Source organism: Schistocerca americana, chromosome 10 (genome assembly GCF_021461395.2).
Source record: "Schistocerca americana isolate TAMUIC-IGC-003095 chromosome 10, iqSchAmer2.1, whole genome shotgun sequence".
In the NCBI taxonomy this organism is placed as follows: Eukaryota; Metazoa; Arthropoda; class Insecta; order Orthoptera; family Acrididae; genus Schistocerca; species Schistocerca americana.
Genome location: NC_060128.1, coordinates 32,970,240 through 32,985,412, shown reverse-complemented (window position 1 = coordinate 32,985,412; position 15,173 = coordinate 32,970,240).

The following is a 15,173-nucleotide window of genomic DNA, read 5'->3' as shown; positions in this document are numbered from 1 at the left end:
ATGCAATTTCTGTGTTTCATCGTCAATAAAAACGTCCAGGGAAACAGTAAACCTGAAGTGATGTATCGGAATTTAAAACTGGGCTCACAGGAGAGGTTCAAATTATAATAAAAGTTAGAGTGTCAGTCCTCTTGTACTTAAGTCGGCATTGTGCCTTTTGCATTAAATTCGGATGCAATTTCTGTGTTTCATCGTGAACAAGAAGGTCCAAGGGATACAGTAAACCTGAAGTGAAGCATCGGAATCTAAAACTGGAGACACAGGAGATGTTCAAATCATAGAAAGTTAGAATGTCAGTCCTCTTGTACTTAAGTCGGCATTGTGTCTTTTGTATTATATTCGGATGCAATTTCTATGTTTCATCGTCAATAAGAAGGTCCAAGGAATACAGTAAACCTCAAGTGAAGCATCGGAGTCTAAAACTGGACTCACAGGAGAGGTTCAAATCATAGAGAGTTACAGTGTTAGTCCTCTTGTACCTAAGTCCGCATTGTGCCTTTTGTATTAAATTTGGATGCAATTTCTGTGTTTCATCGTCAATAAGAACGACCAAGGAAACAGTAAACCTGAAGTGAAGCATCGGAATTTAAAACTGGACTCACAGGAGAGGTTCAAATCATAATAAAATTTATAGTGTCAGTCCTCTTGTACTTAAGTCGGCATTGTGCCTTTTGTATTAAATTCGGATCGAATTTCTGTGTTTCATCGTCAATAAGAAGGTCCAAGGGATACAGTAAACCTGAAGTAAGGCATCGGAATCTTAAACTGGACTCACAGGAGAGGTTCAAATCATAGAGAGTTAGAGTGTAAGTCCTCTTGTACTTAAGTCGGCATTTTGCGTTTTGTATTAATTTCGGATGCAATTTATGTGTTTCATCGTCAATAACAAGGTCCAAGGGATACAGTAAACCGGAAGTGAAGCATCGTAATCTAAAACTGGTTTCACAGGAGAGGTTCAAATCATAGAGAGTTGGAGTGTTAGTCCTCTTGTACTTAAGTCCGCATTGTGCCTTTTGTATTAAATTCGGATGCAATTTATGTGTTTCATCGTCAATAAGAAGGTCCAAGGGATACAGTAAACCGGAAGTGAAGCATCGGAATCTAAAACTGGACTTTCAGGAGAGGTCCAAATCATAGAAAGTTAGATAATCAGTCCGCTTCTACTTAAGTCGGAATTATGCTTTTGTATTAAATGCGGATGCAAGTTCGGTGTTCCATCGTCAAGAAGAAGTTCCAAGGTATACAGTAAACCTGAAGTGAAGCATCGGAATCTAAAACTGGACTCACAAGAGAGGTTCAAATCATAGACAGTTAGAGTGTTAGTCCTCAGGTACTTAAGTCCGCATTGCGCCTTTTGTATTAAATTTGGATGCAATTTCTGTGTTTCATCGTCAATAAGAACGTCCAAGGAAACAGTAAACCTGAAGTGAAGTAACGGAATTTAAAACTGGGCTCACAGGAGAGGTTCAAATCATAATAAAAGTTAGAGTGTCAGTCCTCTTGTACTTAAGTCGGCATTGTGCCTTTTGTATTAAATTCGGATCCAATTTCTGTGTTACATCGTCAATAAGAAGGTCCAAGGGATACAGTAAACCTGAAGTGAAGCATCGGAATCTAAAACTGGACTCACAGGAGAGGTTCAAATCATAGAGAGTTAGAGTGTCGGTCCTCTTGTACTTAAGTCGGCATTGTGTCTTTTATATTAAATTTGGATGCAATTCATGTGTTTCATCGTCAAGAAGAAGGTCCAAGGGATACAGTAAACCGGAAGTGAAGCACCGGAATCTAAAACTGGACTTACAGGTGAGGTCCAAAACATAGACACTTAGATAATCAGTCCGCTTGTACTTAAGTCGGAATTATGCCTTTTGTATTAAATTCGGATGCAATTTCTGTGTTCCATCGTCAAGAAGACGTTCCAAGGGATACAGTAAACCTGAAGTGAAGCATCGGAATCTATAACTGGACTCACAGGAGAGATTCAAATCAAAGAATGTTAGAGTGTCAGTCCTCTTGTACTTAAGTCGGTGTTTTGCCGTTTGTATTAAATTCGGATCCAATTTCTGTGTTTCATCGTCAATATGTAAGTCCAAGAGATACAGTAAACCTGAAGTGAAGCATCGGAATCTAAAACTGGACTCACAGTAGAGGTTCAAATCATAGAAAGTTAGAATGTCAGTCCTCTTGTACTTAAGTCGGCATTGTGCCTTTTGTTTTAAATTCGGATGCAATTTCTGTGTTTCATCGTCAACAAGAACGACCAAGGAAACAGTAAACCTGAAGTGAAGCATCGGAATTTAAAACTGGACTCACAGGAGAGGTTCAAATCATAATAAAAGTTATAGTGTCCGTCCTCTTGTACTTAAGTCGGCATTGTGCCTTTTGTATTAAATTCGGATCCAATTTCTGTGTTTCATCGTCAATAAGAAGGTCCAAGGGATGCAGTAAACCGGAAGTGAAGCATCGGAATCTAAACCTGGACTCACAGGAGAGGTTCAAATCATAGAGAGTTAGAGTGTTAGTCCTCTTGTACTTAAGTCCGCATTGTGCCTTTTGTATTAAATTCGGATGCAATTTATGTGTTTCATCGTCAATAAGAAGGTGCAAGGGAAACAGTAAACCGGAAGTGAAGCATCGGAATCTAAAACAGGACTTTCAGGAGAGGTCCAAATCATAGAAAGTTAGATAATCAGTCCGCTTCTACTTAAGTCGGAATTATGCTTTTGTATTAAATTCGGATGCAAGTTCTGTGTTCCATCGTCAAGAAGAAGTTCCAAGGTATACAGTAAACCTGAAGTGAAGCATCGGAATCTAAAACTGGACTCACAAGAGAGGTTCAAATCATAGACAGTTAGAGTGTTAGTCCTCTTGTACTTAAGTCCGCATTGCGCCTTTTGTATTAAATTTGGATGCAATTTCTGTGTTTCATCGTCAATAAGAACGTCCAAGGAAACAGTAAACCTGAAGTGAAGTATCGGAATTTAATACTGAGCTCACAGGAGAGGTTCAAATCATAATAAAAGTTAGAGTGTCAGTCATCTTGTACTTAAGTCGTCATTGTGCCTTTTGTATTAAATTCGGATCCAATTTCTGTGTTTCATCGTCAATAAGAAGGTCCAAGGGATGCAGTAAACCTGAAGTGAAGCATCGGAATCTAAAACTGGACTCACAGGAGAGGTTCAAATCATAGAGAGTTAGAGTGTCAGTCCTCTTGTACTTAAGTCGGCATTGTGCCTTTTATATTAAATTCGGATGCAACTCATGTGTTTCATCGTCAATAAGAAGGTCCAAGGGATACAGTAAACAGGAAGTGAAGCACCGGAATCTAAAACTGGACTTACAGGTGAGGTCCAAAACATAGACACTTAGATAATCAGTCCGCTTGTACTTAAGTCGGAATTATGCCTTTTGTATTAAATTCGGATGCAATTTCTGTGTTCCATCGTCAAGAAGACGTTCCAAGGGATACGGTAAACCTGAAGTGAAGCATCGGAATCTATAACTGGACTCACAGGAGAGGTTCAAATCAAAGAATGTTAGAGTGTCAGTCCTCTTGTAATTAAGTCGGTGTTTTGCCTTTTGTATTAATTTCGGATTTAATATCTGTGTTTCATCGTCAATAAGAAAGACCAAGGGATACAGTAAACTGAAGTGAAGCATCGGAATCTAAAACTGGACTCACAGGAGAGTTTCAAATCATAGAGAGTTAGATTGTCAGTCCTCTTGTACTTATGTCGGCATTGTGCCTTTTATATTAAATTCGGATGCAATTCATGTGTTTCATCGTCAATAAGAAGGTCCAACGGATAGAGTAAACCGGAAGTGAAGCACCGGAATCTAAAACTGGACTTACAGGTGAGGTCCAAAACATAGACACTTAGATAATCAGTCCGCTTGTACTTAAGTCGGAATTATGCCTTTTGTATTAAATTCGGATGCAAGTTCTGTGTTTCATCGTCAAGAAGAAGTTCCAAGGTATACAGTAAACCTGAAGTGAAGCATCGGAATGTAAAACTGGACTCACAAGAGAGGTTCAAATCATAGACAGTTAGAGTGTAAGTCCTCTGGTACTTAAGTCGGCATTGTGCCTTTTGTATTAAATTCGGATGCAATTTATGTGTTTCATCGTCAATAAGAAGGTCCAAGGGATGCAGTAAACCGGAAGTGAAGCATCGGAAACTAAAACTGGACTTACAGGAGAGGTCCAAATCATAGAAATTTAGATAATCAGTCTGCTTGTACTTAAGTTTGAATTATGCCTTTTGTATTAAATTCTGATGCAATATCTGTGTTCCATCGTCAACAAGAAGTTCCAAGGTATACAGTAAACCTGAAGTGAAGCATCGGAATATAAAACTGGACTCACAAGAGAGGTTTAAATCATAGAAAGCTATAGTGTCAGTCCGCTTGTACTTAAGTCGGCATTGTGCCATTTGTATTAAATTCGGATGCAATTTCTATGTTCCATCGTCAATAAGATGTTCCAAGGTATACAGTAAACCTGAAGTGAAGCATTGGAATCTAAAACTGGACTCACAAGAGAGGTTCAAATCACAGAAAGTTAGAGTGTCAGTCTGCTTGTACTTAAGTCGGCAATGTGCCTTTTGTATTAAATTGGGATGCAATTTGTGTGTTTCATCGTCAATAAGAAGGTCCAAGACATACAGTAAACCTGAAGTGAAGCATCCGAATGTAAAACTGGACTCACAGGAGAGGTTCAAATCATAGAAAGTTAGAGTGTTAGTCCTCTTGTACTTAACTCCGCATTGTGCCTTTTGTATTAAATTCGGATGCAATTTATGTGTTTCATCGTCAATAAGAAGGTCCAAGGGATACAGTAAACCGGAAGTGAAGCATCGGAATCTAAAACTGGACTTTCAGGAGAGGTCCAAATCATAGAAAGTTAGATAATCAGTCCGCTTCTACTTAAGTCGTAATTATGCTTTTGTATTAAATTCGGATGCAAGTTCTGTGTTTCATCGTCAAGAAGAATTTCCAAGGTATACAGTAAACCTGAAGTGAAGCATCGGAATCTAAAACTGGACTCACAAGAGAGGTTCAAATCATAGACAGTTAGAGTGTAAGTCCTCTGGTACTTAAGTCCGCATTGCGCCTTTTGTATTAAATTTGGATGCAATTTCTGTGTTTCATCATCAATAAGAACGTCCAAGGAAACAGTAAACCTGAAGTGAAGTATCGGAATTTAAAACTGGGCTCACAGGAGAGGTTCAAATCATAATAAAAGTTAGAGTGTCAGTCGTCTTGTACTTAAGTCGGCATTGTGCCTTTTGTATTAAATTCGGATGCAATTTCTGTGTTTCATCGTGAACAAGAAGGTCCAAGGAATACAGTAAACCTGAAGTGAAGCATCGGAATCTAAAACTGGAGACACAGGAGAGGTTTAAATCATAGAAAGTTAGAGTGTCAGTCCTCTTGTACTTAAGTCGGCATTGTGCTTTTTGTATTATATTCGGATGCAATTTCTATGTTTCATCGTCAATAAGAAGGTCCAAGGGATACAGTAAACCTCAAGGTAAGCATCGGAGTCTAAAACTGGACTCACAGGAGAGGTTCAAATCATAGAGAATTAGAGTGTTAGTCCTCTTGTACTTAAGTCCGCATTGTGCCTTTTGTATTAAATTCGGATGCAATTTCTGTGTTTCATCGTCAATAAGAAGGTCCAAGGGATACAGTAAACCTGAAGTGAAGCATCGGAATCTATAACTGGAATCACAGGAGAGGTTCAAATCATAGAGAGTTAGGGTGTGAGTCCTTTTGTACTTAAGTCGGCATTGTGCCTTTTGTATTACTTTCGGATGCAATTTCTGTGTTTCATCGCCAACAAGAAGGTCCAAGGGATACAGTAAACCTGAAGTGAAGCATCTGAATCTAAAACTGGACTCACAGGAGAGGTTCAAATAATAGAAAGTTAGAGTGTCAGTCCTCTTGTACTTAAGTCGGCATTGTGCCTTTGTATTATATTCGGATGCAATTTCTATGTTTCATCGTCAATAAGAAGGTCCAAGGGATACAGTAAACCAAAAGTGAAGCATCGGAGTCTAAAACTGGACTCACAGGAGAGGTTCAATCATAGAGAGTTACAGTGTTAGTCCTCTTGTACTTATGTCCGCATTGTGCCTTTTGTATTAAATTTGGATGCAATTTCTGTGTTTCATCGTCAATAAGAACGACCAAGGAAACAGTAAACCTGAAGTGAAGCATCGGAATTTAAAACTGGACTCACAGGAGAGGTTCAAATCATAATAAAAATTATAGTGTCAGTCCTCTTGTACTTAAGTCGGCATTGTGCCTTTTGTATTAAATTCGGATCCAATTTCTGTGTTTCATCGTCAATAACAAGGTCCAAGGGATACAGTAAACCTGAAGTGAAGCATCGGAATCTAAAACTGGACTCACAGGAGAGGTTCAAATCATACAAAGTTAGAGAGTCAGTCCTCTTGTACTTAAGTTGGCAATGTGCCTTTTGTATTAAATTCGGATGCAATTTCTATGTTTCATCGTCAATAAGAATGCCCAAGGGATACAGTAAACCGGAAGTGAAGCATCGGAATCTAAAACTGGACTTTCAGGAGAGGTCCAAGTCATAGAAAGTTAGATAATCAGTCCGCTTCTACTTAAGTCGGAATTATGCTTTTGTATTAAATTCGGATGCAAGTTCTGTGTTCCATCGTCAAGAAGAAGTTCCAAGGTATACAGTAAACCTGAAGTGAAGCATCGGAATCTGAAACTGGACTCACAAGAGAGGTTCAAATCTTAGACAGTTAGAGTCTTAGTCCTCTTGTACTTAAGTCCGCATTGCGCCTTTTGTATTAAATTTGGATGCAATTTCTGTGTTCCATCGTCAATAAGAACCTCCAAGGAAACAGTAAACCTGAAGTGAAGTATCGGAATTTAAAACTGGGCTCACAGGAGAGGTTCAAATCATAATAAAAGTTAGAGTGTCAGTCCTCTTGTACTTATGTCGTCATTGTGCCTTTTATATTAAATTCGGATGCAATTCATGTGTTTCATCGTTAATAAGAAGGTCCAAGGGATACAGTAAACCGGAAGTGAAGCAGTGGAATCTAAAACTGGACTTACAGGTGAGGTCCAAAACATAGACACTTAGATAATCAGTCCGCTTGTACTTAAGTCGGAATTATGCCTTTTGTATTAAATTCGGATGCAATTTCTGTGTTCCATCGTCAAGAAGACGTTCCAAGGGATACAGTAAACCTGAAGTGAAGCATCGGAATCTATAACTGGACTCACAGGAGAGGTTCAAATCAAAGAATGTTAGAGTGTCAGTCCTCTTGTAATTAAGTCGGTGTTTTGCCTTTTGTATTAATTTCGGATTTAATATCTGTGTTTCATCGTCAATAAGAAAGACCAAGGGATACAGTAAACCTGAAGTGAAGCATCGGAATCTAAAACTGGACTCACAGGAGAGTTTCAAATCATAGAGAGTTAGATTGTCAGTCCTCTTGTACTTATGTCGGCATTGTGCCTTTTATATTAAATTCGGATGCAATTCATGTGTTTCATCGTCAATAAGAAGGTCCAACGGATAGAGTAAACCGGAAGTGAAGCACCGGAATCTAAAACTGGACTTACAGGTGAGGTCCAAAACATAGACACTTAGATAATCAGTCCGCTTGTACTTAAGTCGGAATTATGCCTTTTGTATTAAATTCGGATGCAAGTTCTGTGTTCCATCGTCAAGAAGAAGTTCCAAGGTATACAGTAAACCTGAAGTGAAGCATCGGAATCTAAAACTGGACTCACAAGAGAGGTTCAAATCATAGACAGTTAGAGTGTAAGTCCTCTGGTACTTAAGTCGGCATTGTGCCTTTTGTATTAAATTCGGATGCAATTTATGTGTTTCATCGTCAATAAGAAGGTCCAAGGGATACAGTAAACCGGAAGTGAAGCATCGGAATCTAAAACTGGACTTACAGGAGAGGTCCAAATCATAGAAATTTAGATAATCAGTCTGCTTGTACTTAAGTTTGAATTATGCCTTTTGTATTAAATTCTGATGCAATTTCTGTGTTCCATCGTCAACAAGAAGTTCCAAGGTATACAGTAAACCTGAAGTGAAGCATCGGAATATAAAACTGGACTCACAAGAGAGGTTTAAATCATAGAAAGCTATAGTGTCAGTCCGCTTGTACTTAAGTCGGCATTGTGCCATTTGTATTAAATTCGGATGCAATTTCTATGTTCCATCGTCAATAAGATGTTCCAAGGTATACAGTAAACCTGAAGTGAAGCATTGGAATCTAAAACTGGACTCACAAGAGAGGTTCAAATCACAGAAAGTTAGAGTGTCAGTCTGCTTGTACTTAAGTCGGCAATGTGCCTTTTGTATTAAATTGGGATGCAATTTGTGTGTTTCATCGTCAATAAGAAGGTCCAAGACATACAGTAAACCTGAAGTGAAGCATCCGAATGTAAAACTGGACTCACAGGAGAGGTTCAAATCATAGAAAGTTAGAGTGTTAGTCCTCTTGTACTTAACTCCGCATTGTGCCTTTTGTATTAAATTCGGATGCAATTTATGTGTTTCATCGTCAATAAGAAGGTCCAAGGGATACAGTAAACCGGAAGTGAAGCATCGGAATCTAAAACTGGACTTTCAGGAGAGGTCCAAATCATAGAAAGTTAGATAATCAGTCCGCTTCTACTTAAGTCGTAATTATGCTTTTGTATTAAATTCGGATGCAAGTTCTGTGTTTCATCGTCAAGAAGAATTTCCAAGGTATACAGTAAACCTGAAGTGAAGCATCGGAATCTAAAACTGGACTCACAAGAGAGGTTCAAATCATAGACAGTTAGAGTGTAAGTCCTCTGGTACTTAAGTCCGCATTGCGCCTTTTGTATTAAATTTGGATGCAATTTCTGTGTTTCATCATCAATAAGAACGTCCAAGGAAACAGTAAACCTGAAGTGAAGTATCGGAATTTAAAACTGGGCTCACAGGAGAGGTTCAAATCATAATAAAAGTTAGAGTGTCAGTCGTCTTGTACTTATGTCGGCATTGTGCCTTTTGTATTAAATTCGGATGCAATTTCTGTGTTTCATCGTGAACAAGAAGGTCCAAGGAATACAGTAAACCTGAAGTGAAGCATCGGAATCTAAAACTGGAGACACAGGAGAGGTTTAAATCATAGAAAGTTAGAGTGTCAGTCCTCTTGTACTTAAGTCGGCATTGTGCTTTTTGTATTATATTCGGATGCAATTTCTATGTTTCATCGTCAATAAGAAGGTCCAAGGGATACAGTAAACCTCAAGGTAAGCATCGGAGTCTAAAACTGGACTCACAGGAGAGGTTCAAATCATAGAGAATTAGAGTGTTAGTCCTCTTGTACTTAAGTCCGCATTGTGCCTTTTGTATTAAATTCGGATGCAATTTCTGTGTTTCATCGTCAATAAGAAGGTCCAAGGGATACAGTAAACCTGAAGTGAAGCATCGGAATCTATAACTGGAATCACAGGAGAGGTTCAAATCATAGAGAGTTAGGGTGTGAGTCCTTTTGTACTTAAGTCGGCATTGTGCCTTTTGTATTACTTTCGGATGCAATTACTGTGTTTCATCGCCAACAAGAAGGTCCAAGGGATACAGTAAACCTGAAGTGAAGCATCTGAATCTAAAACTGGACTCACAGGAGAGGTTCAAATCATAGAAAGTTAGAGTGTCAGTCCTCTTGTACTTAAGTCGGCATTGTGCCTTTGTATTATATTCGGATGCAATTTCTATGTTTCATCGTCAATAAGAAGGTCCAAGGGATACAGTAAACCAAAAGTGAAGCATCGGAGTCTAAAACTGGACTCACAGGAGAGGTTCAATCATAGAGAGTTACAGTGTTAGTCCTCTTGTACTTATGTCCGCATTGTGCCTTTTGTATTAAATTTGGATGCAATTTCTGTGTTTCATCGTCAATAAGAACGACCAAGGAAACAGTAAACCTGAAGTGAAGCATCGGAATTTAAAACTGGACTCACAGGAGAGGTTCAAATCATAATAAAAATTATAGTGTCAGTCCTCTTGTACTTAAGTCGGCATTGTGCCTTTTGTATTAAATTCGGATCCAATTTCTGTGTTTCATCGTCAATAACAAGGTCCAAGGGATACAGTAAACCTGAAGTGAAGCATCGGAATCTAAAACTGGACTCACAGGAGAGGTTCAAATCATACAAAGTTAGAGAGTCAGTCCTCTTGTACTTAAGTTGGCAATGTGCCTTTTGTATTAAATTCGGATGCAATTTCTATGTTTCATCGTCAATAAGAATGCCCAAGGGATACAGTAAACCGGAAGTGAAGCATCGGAATCTAAAACTGGACTTTCAGGAGAGGTCCAAGTCATAGAAAGTTAGATAATCAGTCCGCTTCTACTTAAGTCGGAATTACGCTTTTGTATTAAATTCGGATGCAAGTTCTGTGTTCCATCGTCAAGAAGAAGTTCCAAGGTATACAGTAAACCTGAAGTGAAGCATCGGAATCTGAAACTGGACTCACAAGGGAGGTTCAAATCTTAGACAGTTAGAGTCTTAGTCCTCTTGTACTTAAGTCCGCATTGCGCCTTTTGTATTAAATTTGGATGCAATTTCTGTGTTCCATCGTCAATAAGAACCTCCAAGGAAACAGTAAACCTGAAGTGAAGTATCGGAATTTAAAACTGGGCTCACAGGAGAGGTTCAAATCATAATAAAAGTAAGAGTGTCAGTCCTCTTGTACTTATGTCGGCATTGTGCCTTTTATATTAAATTCGGATGCAATTCATGTGTTTCATCGTTAATAAGAAGGTCCAAGGGATACAGTAAACCGGAAGTGAAGCAGTGGAATCTAAAACTGGACTTACAGGTGAGGTCCAAAACATAGACACTTAGATAATCAGTCCGCTTGTACTTAAGTCGGAATTATGCCTTTTGTATTAAATTCGGATGCAATTTCTGTGTTCCATCGTCAAGAAGACGTTCCAAGGGAGACAGTAAACCTGAAGTGAAGCATCGGAATCTATAACTGGACTCACAGGAGAGGTTCAAATCAAAGAATGTTAGAGTGTCAGTCCTCTTGTACTTAAGTCGGTGTTTTGCCTTTTGTATTAATTTCGGATTTAATATCTGTATTTCATCGTCAATAAGAAAGTCCAAGGGATACAGTAAACCTGAAGTGAAGCATCGGAATCTAAAACTGGACTCACAGGAGAGGTTCAAATCATAGATCACCTGAAGAGAAGTATCGGAATTTAAAACTGGGCTCACAGGAGAGGTTCAAATCATAATAAAAGTTAGAGTGTCAGTCCTCTTGTACTTAAGTCGGCATTGTGCCTTTTGTATTAAATTCGGATCCAATTCTGTGTTTCATCGTCCTCTTGTACTTAAGTCGGCATTGTACCTTTTATATTAAATTCGGATGCAATTCATGTGTTTCATCGTCAATAAGAAGGTCCAACGGATAGAGTAAACCGGAAGTGAAGCACCGGAATCTAAAACTGGACTTACAGGTGAGGTCCAAAACATAGACACTTAGATAATCAGTCCGCTTGTACTTAAGTCGGAATTATGCCTTTTGTATTAAATTCGGATGCAATTTCTGTGTTCCATCGTCAAGAAGAAGTTCCAAGGTAGACAGTAAACCTGAAGTGAAGCATCGGAATCTAAAACTGGACTCACAAGAGAGGTTGAAATCATAGACACTTAGAGTGTTAGTCCTCTTGTACTTAAGTCGGCATTGTGCCTTTTGTATTACTTTCGGATGCAATTTCTGTGTTTCATCGTCAACAAGAAGGTCCAAGGGATACAGTAAACCTGAAGTGAAGCATCGGAATCTAAAACTGGACTCACAGGAGAGGTTCAAATCATAGAAAGTTAGAGTGTCAGTCCTCTTGTACTTAAGTCGGCATTGTGCCATTTGTACTAAATTCGGATGCAATTTCTATGTTTCATCGTCAATAAGAAGGTCCAAGGGATACAGTAAACCTGAAGTGAAGCATCGGAGTCTAAAACTGGACTCACAGGAGAGGTTCAAATCATAGAGAGTTAGAGTGTTAGTCCTCTTGTACTTAAGTCCGCATTGTGCCTTTTGTATTAAATTTGGATGCAATTTCTGTGTTTCATCGTCAATAAGAACGTCCAAGGAAACAGTAAACCTAAAGTGAAGCATCGGAATTTAAAACTGGACTCACAGGAGAGGTTCAAATCATAATAAAAGTTAGAGTGTCAGTCCTCTTGTACTTAAGTCGGCATTGTGAATTTTGTATTAAAATCGGTTCCAATTTCTGTGTTCCATCGTCAATAAGAAGGTCCAAGGGATGCAGTAAACCTGAAGTAAAGGATCGGAATCTAAAACTGGACTCACAGGAGAGGTTCAAATCATAGAAAGTTAGAGTGTCAGTCCTCTTGTACTTACGTCGGAATTGTGGCTTTTGTATTAAATTCGGATGCAATTTCTATGTTTCATCGTCAATAAGAAGGTCCAAGGGATATAGTAAACCTGAAGTGAAGCATCGGAATCTAAAACTGGACTCACAGGAGAGGTTCATATCATAGAAAGTTGTGTTGTCAGTCCTCTTGTACTTAAGTTGGCATTGTGCCTTTTGTATTAGATTCGGATGCAATTTCTGTGTTTCATCGGCAATAAGAAGGTCCAAGGTATACAGTAAACCTGAAGTGAAGCATCGGAATCTAAAACTGGACTCACATGAGAGGTTCAAATCATAGAAAGTTAGAGTGTCAGTCCGCTTGTAATTAAGCCAGTATTGTGCCTTTTGTATTAAATTCGGATGCAATTTCTGTGTTTCATCGTCAACAAGAAGGTCCAAGGGATACAGTAAACCTGAAGTGAAGTATCGGAATCTAAAACTGGACTCACAAGAGAGGTTCAAATCATAGAAAGTTAGAGTGTCAGTCCGCTTGTACTTAATCGGCAATTTGCCTTTTGTATTAAATTCGGATGCAATTTCTGTGTTTCATCGTCAATAAGAAGGTCCAAGGCAAACAGTAAACCAGAAGTGAGGCATCCGAATGTAAAACTGTACTCTCAGGAGAGGTTCAAATCATAGAAAGTTAGAGTGTCAGTCCTCTTGTACTTAAGTCGGTATTGTGCCTTTTGTATTAAATTCGGATGCAATTTCTTTGTTTCATCGTCAATAAGAAGGTCCAGGGGATACAGTAAACCTGAAGTGAAGCATCGGAATCTAAAACTGGATTCACAGGAGAGGTTCAAATCAAAGAAATTTTTAAGTGTCGGTACCATTGTACTTAAGTCGATATTGTGCCTTTTGTTTTAAATTCGGATGCAATTTCTGTGTTTCATCGTCAATAAGAATGTCCAAGGGATACAGTAAACCTGAAGTGAAGCATCGCAATCTATAACTGGACTCACAGGAGAGGTTCAAATCATAGAGAGTTAGGGTGTGAGTCCTTTTGTACTTAAGTCGGCATTGTGCCTTTTGTATTACTTTCGGATGCAATTTCTGTGTTTCATCGTCAACAAGAAGGTCCAAGGGATACAGTAAACCTGAAGTGAAGCAATGGAATCTAAAACTGGACTCACAGGAGAGGTTCAAATCATAGAAAGTTAGAGTGTCAGTCCTCTTGTACTTAAGTCGGCATTGTGCATTTTTTATTAAATTCGGATGCAATTTCTATGTTTCATCGTCAATAAGAAGGTCTAAGGGATACAGTAAAACTGAAGTGAAGCATCGGAGTCTAAAACTGGACTCACAGGAGAGGTTCAAATCATAGAGAGTTAGAGTGTTAGTCCTCTTGTACTTAAGTCCGCATTGTGCCTTTTGTATTAAATTTGGATGCAATTTCTGTGTTTCATCGTCAATAAGAACGTCCAAGGAAACAGTAAACCTAAAGTGAAGAATCGGAATTTAAAACTGGACTCACAGGAGAGGTTCAAATCATAATAAAAGTTAGAGTGTCAGTCCTCTTGTACTTAAGTCGGCATTGTGAATTTTGTATTAAAATCGGTTCCAATTTCTGTGTTTCATCGTCAATAAGAAGTTCCAAGGCATACAGTAAACCTGAAGTGAAGCATCCGAATTTAAAACTGGACTCACAGGAGAGGTTCAAATCAAAGAAAGTTAGAGTGTCAGTCCTCTTGTACTTAAGTCAGTGTTGTGCCTTTTGTATTCAATTCGGATTTAATAACTGTGTTTCATCGTCAATAAGAAGGTCCAAGGGATACAGTAAACCTGAAGTGAAGCATCGGAATCTATAACTGGACTCACAGGAGAGGTTCAAATCATAGAAAGTTAATGAGTCAGTCCCCTTGTACTTAAGTCGGAATTGTGCCTTTTGTATTAAATTCGGATGCAATTTCTATGTTTCATCGTCAATAAGAAGGTCCAAGGGATACAGTAAACCTGAAGTGAAGCATCGGAATCTAAAACTGGACTCACAGGAGAGGTTCAAATCTTAGAAAGTTTGAGTGTCAGTCCGCTTGTACTTAAGCCAGTATTGTGCCTTTTGTATTAAATTCAGATGCAATATCTGTGTTTCATCGTCAACAAGAAGGTCCAAGGGATACACTAAACGTGAAGTGAAGCATCGGAATCTAAAACTGGACTCACAGGAGAGGTTCAATTCATAGAAAGTTGGAGTGTCAGTCCTCTATTACTTTAGTCGGAATTGTGCCTTTTGTATTAAATTCGGATGCAATTTCTATGTTTCATCGTCAATAAGAAGGTCCAAGGGATACAGTAAACCTGAAGTGAAGCATCGGAATCTAAAACTGGACTCACAGGAGAGGTTCAAATCAAAGGATGTTAGAGTGTCAGTCCTCTTGTACTTAAGTCGGTGTTTTGCCTTTTGTATTAATTTCGGATTTAATATCTGTGTTTCATCGTCAATAAGAAAGTCCAAGGGATACAGTAAACCTGAAGTGAAGCATCGGAATCTAAAACTGGACTCACAGGAGAGGTTCAAATCAGAGAGAGTTAGAGTGTCAGTCCTCTTGTACTTAAGTCGGCATTGTGCCTTTTATATTAAATTCGGATGCAATTCATGTGTTTCATCGTCAATAAGAAGGTCCCACGGATAGAGTAAACCGGAAGTGAAGCATCGGAATCTAAAACTGAACTCACAGTAGAGGTTCAAATCATAGAAAGTAAAAGTGTCAGTCCTCTTGTACTTAAATCGGCATTGTGCCTTTTGTATTC